Consider the following 8,859-nt stretch of genomic DNA (forward strand, 5'->3'; position numbering starts at 1 on the left):
GCGGGGGGAGAAGGAGAGAGAGAGAGAAAAAAAAATCCATAAAGATTAAAAGCAAAAACAAAAAACAAAACAAAAAAATCCTCTTCCGTTGAAACAGAAAAAGAAAAGTGCCGGAGTCAAATCAGCAGCCCGGAGATAACTACAGAAGATCCACGCATTGTTGCCACAGACACCTCTCCCCTCTCCATGCTCATTTCTGCAACATTGTTACAAAGAGGCAGCGCTGCCTGGAGTTGGGGATCGCCGGCACCCGGCTTCGCAACTCCGCCGGGCTCCTCGACAGGGACCCCTGGGGGCGCGGGTCCTTGCACAGGACGGGGGCTGAGCCCAGGAGCCTCTCAAAAGGCTTTTTTTTTTCCTAGAAACTACCTCCAAATATAGTAACAGGGAAGGGGCATTCCTAGAAATTCAGGAGACGTCAGAAAGGGAAGACTTGTGAAATTCAGCCTCACTTCCTGCAGAGGGCTCCTAGCATAGAAAAAAAAATCAAGTGAGCAATAAAGTGCTTTTCATGCCTCTCTGATCAGATAATAGTTAAAAAAAGAAGAATGGCAAAGCACTTAACTCACATGGCTCAGATAAGATCTAGGAGTGTCATATGGAGGAAAGCTAATCAGTAACCCCCTTTCTTCATTTTCTACTAATGTTTATAGATGTCTGCCTCCTGTGTTTACTTTTTTTCCCTGTCTGTGTCCTCACAGCAGACACATGCACAAAGCAAATACAAGGAATACACAAATTACACACACACACACACACACACACACACACACACACAGGGTGATAATAATGCTTGCTTACATCACAGGGGTATTCTAAGCTTAGCAAATGTTTACGCAATATTTTCTACATGATCTGTGGATGCCATCTTGCAGACTTCAGTTGCATTAATGCATCTTGCAAACTTTAGTCACATTTAAACTGCTGATAAATGTATGCAAAATTGTAACTGTAATTGTTATTGCTCAGGTGAATAGGAATGTGCATGATCAGCCTCTATTTAGGGCCTCAGTCCTGTGAAAGGCTGTCACTGTCACTTGCCAAAGACAGAAGTTGAAGGTGCTTAGCAACTCACAAAATAGGTCATAAATGCCCTATATAAAGCAATTTGAACAACACTCCTGTGACAGTCAATTATTACTGTTTTTTTCTCATAAATCTTTATGTTTACCTTGTATATGCTTTACATCTATCTGATGTGTTCCAACCCAGTCCTTCAGCATTTCTGAACTCATGTGAATAGTCCCAATGAAGCACTAAAAATACTTTATTTAACTCATAGAAATGTAGAAATGTTGCATGACTTAATGTTTGTAAAGGGTTCTAAGATTCCCAGAAGGAACTATAGATGTGAAAGTGCTATTATTTATTGATAGCAATGGATTCCTAATTTAGAAAAACTATCCAGCAAAAGCAATGACTACTGTAGAAACCATCATGAATAGCTTTTGGCAAAAGGGTTTAAACATGTTTAACTTTTGTTGGTTAATTGGATTTTCATAATTAACCCCCTATTGAGTAGGTAAAATTCTTGCTTTTGTTCTTCACATTTTCAATACAATTTTTAAAAACCTTCCTGTCGCCACCTCCCCAGCATCAAGTACAACGAAGATGCTGGTGTTTGGCTCTATGCTCTCTTTGTTTTTAGTAGTTTATAAAATATTGCTATTAATCACTGAAGTATTGAAAGATGCATAGTAGTATGCACAAAGTCTCTCTGAAGTTTCCTTTAAAGTGTCCTCTAACATTTACCTGTTACCTCTTTATTGAAAAAGCAATGGCATAAAAATACAGAGCTAACTGTTGAACATTTATACATTTTCATTAGTAATTATACCTGTTTAGAAGTGGATTAAAAGAACACTTTCTAAATAATCTTTCTGGAATTTAAAACAACGCTTTAGATAATTACAAAAGGTATTTCTGAGCTGGCAGTAATTTTTGCAACATACTTTTGCCACTCAAATTAATACCCTCCATATGAGGATGACAAGCTGAAGTTCAGAATCTTTTGATCATTATAAAATGTATTTGCTGTCCTCTGTTGGTCATATTGGTTGTCACATGTAAAATTAAATTAGCTAGGAAATAAAGCTCAGTCCTATAAACCTATGGTTCTCCACCTTTTTTGTACCAGGACCCATTTGTAAACATCGATGGCCAGTCCCAACAGTGCCCCCCACTCCCAACTCCCCTCCCCCAGGCTCAAGCCCCACAGTGTGTGAGGCAGAGGTGTGGGTGTATGGGACAAGGGGGTGGATGTGTGGGCCATGGGGGGCCCCAAGCAGCCCCTTGCAGGCTGAATTTCTGACAGCCTGCAAGGGAAAAGCTGTGGTTTCACATGTTTTTCTCCTTTAAGAGAAAATCCATTTTTAAAGTTTGTTCGTGACCCTTTCATATATTCTTGAGACCCACGTTTGGGTCATGACCCATGGGTTGAGAAACACAGCTATAAAGGGCTGGAATGAGTTAACGCTCTTTCCTCTTTCACCATTGTGACTAGGCAGTGCATGGAGTTTCAAAGCCTAGTCTAATACTAAAAGATACCATAATGTTAGCTGCAGGATAAGTTAAAACAGGGAGACAGTATTAATGTCATGACTTTCATGTGATTAATTTTGTATATATTACTCCCACTGATGTTACTTCTCCCATTTCTTTATTTCCCCACCCCATTGTTATTAGCTGTGGTGAAAAGTCCAAAAGAAGCCAGGAAGTGCTCCAGGACATTCCTCTGCTGTAAGGGCTCTGATGTAGGTGGAGTCCCTAGCAGGTGCATAGCTGATTTCCCCCACTGGAGCCCTTGGCACAGGAGGTGTCCTCAAAGCACATCGGAGTCAGCAGGGTATATGGCTTGAACATTCCTATGACATTCCAGTTTCCAGCTGCCAGAATAGTATGTAGGGGTCACTGCACCAAAGGCACAATTTAGTATAGAAATAACTGCTGTTTCATTATTAGTTGATTTGTTCTCCAATCTGTATCTCAGAAGTTAAAGTTTACCTGTACAATTCCTAGCATCTTTTCTCTCCCTAATAATAAGAGAGATCCTAAAACCACAAGTGATCTGCGCAACTATAGACCTGATAATCTGACCTCAATAGCATACTAAAGCTTTGACAGGAAGAATAATTAAAGAAATGGAAAATAGAAAAGTGCAACGTTGTTTTACTAAAGGTAGATTGTGCCAGATGATCCCGATGTCTTTGTCTGACAACTAATTATTTTGACAAATGAAATGCAATAAATCTAATCCACTTGAATTTAGGAGAAGCACTGGATACAGTACCACATGGGAAATGATTAATTAAACTAGAGAACATGTGTATTAATACAAGATTTTTAAAGTGGTAAGGAACTGGCTGAAGGGGAGACAACAATGGATTTTGCTGAAAGGGGAATCACTGGGCTAGAGATAAGTTACTTGTGAAGGTCCTCAAAGATTTATATTAGAATTACTCTTATTTAATATTTTAATTAATGTGGTTGATCCAAAAAGTAGAAGTGTACAAATGAAATCTGCGGATGACACAAACTAGGAAGGCATTGTCAATACAAAGGAGACTCAGTATATCACACAGGAAGAACTGGATGACATAGCAGACTTGAATAATAGAAATCAGCAAAAATTAAATAGCACAAAATGGAAGTTGACATGCTTAGAAAGTAATAATAATTTGTACTATACCTTTTGGATTTATTAATTGGAAATTACCAAAAAAAGATATATAGGTATATTAGTCATAGGATGGCTATGAGGAGCCATTGTGATACAGCCACTGAATAGGGCAAAGCAATCCTAGAGCACATCCAGACGAGTGCACATATGTGGTTTGGGGCACCACCAACCTCATGCTACACATGTGCAAACATTCACTGCACCGCTAATTTGCACTGCGGCACCAAAGTTTGATACGGAGAGATTCCAGTACCCAAAAAAGCTGAAGCAAAAAAAAAAAAAAAAAAAGAAAAGCGTCATGGTGCATGCTTCAGAAGTATGCACTGGCAAGCATGGAGGCTGGGTCTCCAGGAAGATGCTTTGGCTGCTGGCCAGAGCATCTCCCCCCCTCTAGTTGTCCCTTAGCTCCTCCAGCATGCCTTAGTAGGGCATTTTGCCCTGTACCAAACCCCATGTGTAGAGGCTTGTGTAGTGGCAACAAGCAGCAGCACCAATTTGTGCTGCTGCTATTTTTACTGTAGCAAACACGCACCCCTGCAAATGTATGCTTGTTTGGGTGTGCCCCTTGGGCAGAGGCGGGCAATTATTTTGGGCGGAGGGCCGCTTACTGAGTTTTGGCAAGCCATTGAGGGCTGCATGACAGGCAGCCAGGGGCAGATAAATATTAATTTTCAAAATTTTTTAGGGGCCCCGCAGGCCGGATAGAATGGCCTGGCGGGCCACATCCGGCCTGCAGGCTGCATTTTGCCCACCCCTGCCCTAGGGTGTATCAGTAGAGGTATGTATAGTCCTCACCATGGACAGCCACCTTGATGGGGTGGAGAGCTTGCTTGTACCAGTGACCCTAAAAGCAACACCGTCAGGAGTCTTGTACTCCTGGTAGGGTCACCCATGGTGGTATGGTCAAAGTTGAGGTATCAGATGAAAAGCAGTCCAGTATGACACAAAAACCTCAATGGTGGAGCAGGGCAGATGCAGAAGGCATACTTCTCGATGGCTGCGAAAGCAGATGAAAGCTGCAGTGGAAGAGTAACCCCTGTTGTCTTGGATCTGCTTGCCACTGGACACAAGTTTCTCCTCTGCCAAGACCTGTGCAGTTGCCAACGTGCAACAGCCTCCTTATGTAAAATGTAAAACTCCTTCATGACCAGATGACTGCCTCTATCCTATGCAGTGGCTCGGCTATGGAACCCTTTGCCATTCAAAATGGCATCAAGCAGGGCTGCATGATTGCACCAATTCTGTTTTCCATCTTTTCTGTGATCATCAAGATGCTTATCCCTGACTGCCACATGGCATCGGCATCAAGTACAGGATAGATGGGAAATTTTTCAGTCTTTCCTGCCTCTGTGCCAAAAGCAAAGTTACATCAGCCTTGATTCTGGAAAGCTCTTCTCTATGGCTGTGAAGCTTGGGTGACCTAAAGACACCACCTGAAAAGCTTGGAAAGCCTTCACCAGCACTACCTCTGGAAGATCCTTGGCATAAAGTGGGAGGATCGTTGCACAAATGCCAGTGTCCACACCAATGCCAAGACCACCAGCATGGAAGCATTGATTATTCAACATCAGCTGTGGTGGACAGGGCATTGTGTGTGCAGGCCTAATGTATATTTACCAAAACAACTGTTATACTCCCAACTCAGCCAAAGACAAAGGACACCGGGGGAGCAGGGGAGAACAGAAAAATGACAGAAATGGAAGGAAAGGAAAGAAGACCGAGAAAGCTGTGTTTTCACCCTATCTTTAACCACCACTTGTGGCATTTGCCAGAGAATCTGTGGCTCTAGGATCGGCCTTCTAAGCCATCAACGGACTCATCTACAACCCTCGACCCATGGGAGTGATCATCTTCAACCGTGAGGGATTGCTGCCGCTGTTGGATTTATAGTAGAGATAAGGAAATAGTCACAAAATTGTACAAGACACTGGTGAGCCCTCTTCTAGAATACTATGTTCAATGTTGGCCATCCATATTTTTAAAAAGGTTAATTCAAAGTGGAAAAGGAAAAGAGCTAAGATGATAATGGGAATAGAGAGCGTGTCTCATGAGAAGATTTTAGCTTTCAGCCTTGTAAAACAAAGATTGAAAAGAAAGTTTCTAACCATCAGAATAATAAACTTCTGGGCCAGTCTTCCAACATGAGTTATAGGTGCTTAAACATAACTACTTTGAGGGTGAAGCTAGAAGCTTATGAACAAGATTACATGATAACATTCGCGACGCATAGCGGGTGCACCCCGAGATTGGTGGTGCACTCCCTGCAAAAAGTGCCACCGATGCTGCCGGCAGTGACTGTGGGCAATCGCCGCTTACAGCACCCCTCACCACTGCCACCGCCAGCAGCGTCTACGGGTGGTCCCTGATCACTGCTGGCTGCCACCGCCACCATTGGTGGTGTCTGGGGGTGGTCGCCGACCACTGGTCAGCGCTTGCCACTCCCCACTGCCAACAGCATTGGCCACCTGCAGGAGCTCACCGCTTGCCGCCCCCATGCCCCCGCTGCCGCCAGCACTGCCACCGCCTGCAGGAGCTCACTGTGCCCCGCCCCCAGCCTCTGGGGGCATGCAGTGTTCATGCATGATATGGTTGCCTGTGAAGACAGGGGAGGGGTTTGTTAACTCAGGATAAGCCTTCTAGTCCTGTGTCTTACCTGTGTATTCAGCTTACTGTAAACTCAACACATCAATGGAGAACAGGGACATTGCTGATGCGCATTTGGGGCTGGGCTGATGCAGCAGAGCTTCACCGCCAGGGTTGTCAGCAGGTATGGAAGAGGGAGGAGGAAGCCACACATGCAGCCCTTCCCCATCCAGCCTCTTTGAACAGGATTTCTGGAATGCAGCATGTGTTGGAGTCCTCGGAGCCAGCAGAGGCACCTGCTTTCAGCGCAGGTCCACCTGCTTTGCTCCTGTCAGGAGCCAGGAGGCTGGTGGCTGCTTCCCCTGTGAATGCGTCACTCCTTTAGGACTAGGTGATATTCTTGCAGCCTAGGCAGTCCCAAAGGAGCGAGGTCCAGGAACAGGACAGGCCGGTGGGGCTGGGATCTGCTCTCTGCACATCCCTGCTTGCAAAACCGTTGCCCATTGCAGGGACATACGGGGAGTTGACCACATCTCTGCCCCAGGCCCTGGCCCTGTGCTGTCACCACCCTGCAATCCCCAGCCCTTGCTCACCTGTCCCTTTCCTGGATGCCCCTCCCCACCCACCGTTGACCACACTATCCACCCAGCCAAGTGTGCTCTGCCCATGGAGGTCCGGGCCAGTCTTCATGGAGACTTCATCTAGTGCCCTCAGCAGTGGATGTGGAGCAGATGGGCTGGGGTGCCAGGGCAGCTGGGCTGAGTCTGGCAGTGACAGTGGCATTGGTACTGCATAGGGAGTGCACGTGGGTGCACCCCCTGAGATTGGCGACAGCATCTGCAGCTGGGTGCAGATCATTGCTGGATGCCGCCAGCGTCTGTACAACTCAGGGGTTAAGAAATGCTGGTTTAGAGATATATCAGATAAGATGAAAACCCACAAAAAATAAAACATGTCTGTAGATTAGTACTTCAGATTTGGTATGGAAATCTTAATGTATGTTAGGAAAAGCCTTAGCCAACCTTACACATGAACATGTGTAGACAGGAAAAAAAGGTAAAAGGTAAAAAAAATAATCAGGGATTATTGTGTGCAGTCTTTAAATTACCCTCTTCCCCTCTGCCTTTCAAAGATCAGCAGAGATACAGAACAGGCAAAGGTGGTTCCAGAAAAAAAAAAGACTTTAAATACCTCCATGACCTCCACCAAGGCCAGTCCATCAGCATGATTTAGGGACATGTAATGCTGCATTGGCTACTGTACCAAATTCATGCTCTCTGGGCATTTTTACATGTGCTCTGGGACGTGGTGCTGAGCGCTTTAATTAGGGAGCCACGCTAATTAAAAGTTCTCACGCATCACGTATATCAGCGTCTCCGCGCTGAAAAAATGGCGGCAGGCCACTGTGAACTAAAGCTCACTGAATGTATTTCGAAGTGCCTCGTCACCATTTTTTCAGCCTGGAGACACTGATACACGTGATGCAGCAGGCTGCCGAGCGCATCTATTTTTGTGCTCCAGCTGAGTCCATTTATCGAGTCTGCTCTGGTGCGCTGGTGTGTCCGGCATGGGCGACTGGTGCCACCTTAGTCCCACAGTGACCAGTCAGTGACTGGGAGGTGGGGCCCGTGGCCAATCTCGCTGACTGGGAAGTGGCCGCAGTGCTACATCCAGCGCTCCCACTCCCTGGCTGGTGCTCGCAGGAGGGCCACCGGTGCTCCCCCCTGCCCCCCTGCCCATCACCTAAGTGGGGAGTGCGGCCAGTCAAGGGGTACACCAGCACTCCCAGGGGGTGCACGTGTACCCCTGTGCACCGCCTACGCAGCGCATTGCATCACATCGCATCCCCACTGGTGTCAGAGCGGGCTCCACATCCCCTGGCAGGAGCCCTTCATGGCTTCCACCCGGCAGAGAAGCCCTGCCCCTGGTATCAACCTGAGATCGTTCCTGAAAAACACACGTTTGGTTGACAGGCCGCCCTCTCCAGAAGAGGCTCAGGGCAGCTTGCACAATACAAACTGGGTAAAAGGCATTAATTTTTTATTTTAATCCTTTATCATTGCAGCGACAGATAACATTATTACACTAAAACAATATGTAATAAAACACGATCCCCCACATCGTAACACTGCCTCCGCCCCCACACACGCGGACGGGGAGCAGCTCCCGGGCTCACCCCGCGGCAGCGACCCTCCCCCGCCAGGGCCCCGGGCCCCTGCGGGCTCAGCCGGGGAAGCCCGCTGTTTTGCTTCGCAAGACCTGGAAGAAATGCGGCCGTTCTGGCTTTGGGGACAGGCCCTCGCGCGCCTCGCTGCGGCCCCCCCATTGTCCCCGGGAGTAGTTTCCCCTCCGCCCCAAGGGCCTAGGAGGCGAAGCAGGAGGGAGCAGCCCAGCTCCTGCCCGCCGTTCGCTCGAAATTCCCCTAAAAATTTTCCAGGCGAAGGTTCCCCCCCCCGCAGGGGCCGAGGCACGGACGGGGTTCGAACCCGTGATCTTCGGTTTACGAGACCGACGCCTTACCACTTGGCCACCGCGCCTGCGTTGCCAGGCCGGCCCCACGCCCCTGTATGCTGGCGCCACTCCCGAACGCCGCCTCG

The 8,859-nt window shown here is 47.0% G+C and overlaps 1 non-coding gene across 1 annotated transcript; it reads right to left on the reverse strand.

Moving 5' to 3' along the window:
- Positions 1-8,727: 8,727 nt before the first annotated feature.
- On the reverse strand, positions 8,728-8,799 carry TRNAT-CGU. Its single transcript has one exon. It is a non-coding gene; the product is annotated as a tRNA-Thr (tRNA).
- Between the last annotated feature and the right edge of the window lie 60 nt (positions 8,800-8,859).

Source organism: Alligator sinensis, unplaced genomic scaffold, assembly GCF_000455745.1.
Source record: "Alligator sinensis unplaced genomic scaffold, ASM45574v1 scaffold73_1, whole genome shotgun sequence".
Classification (NCBI taxonomy): domain Eukaryota; kingdom Metazoa; phylum Chordata; order Crocodylia; family Alligatoridae; genus Alligator; species Alligator sinensis.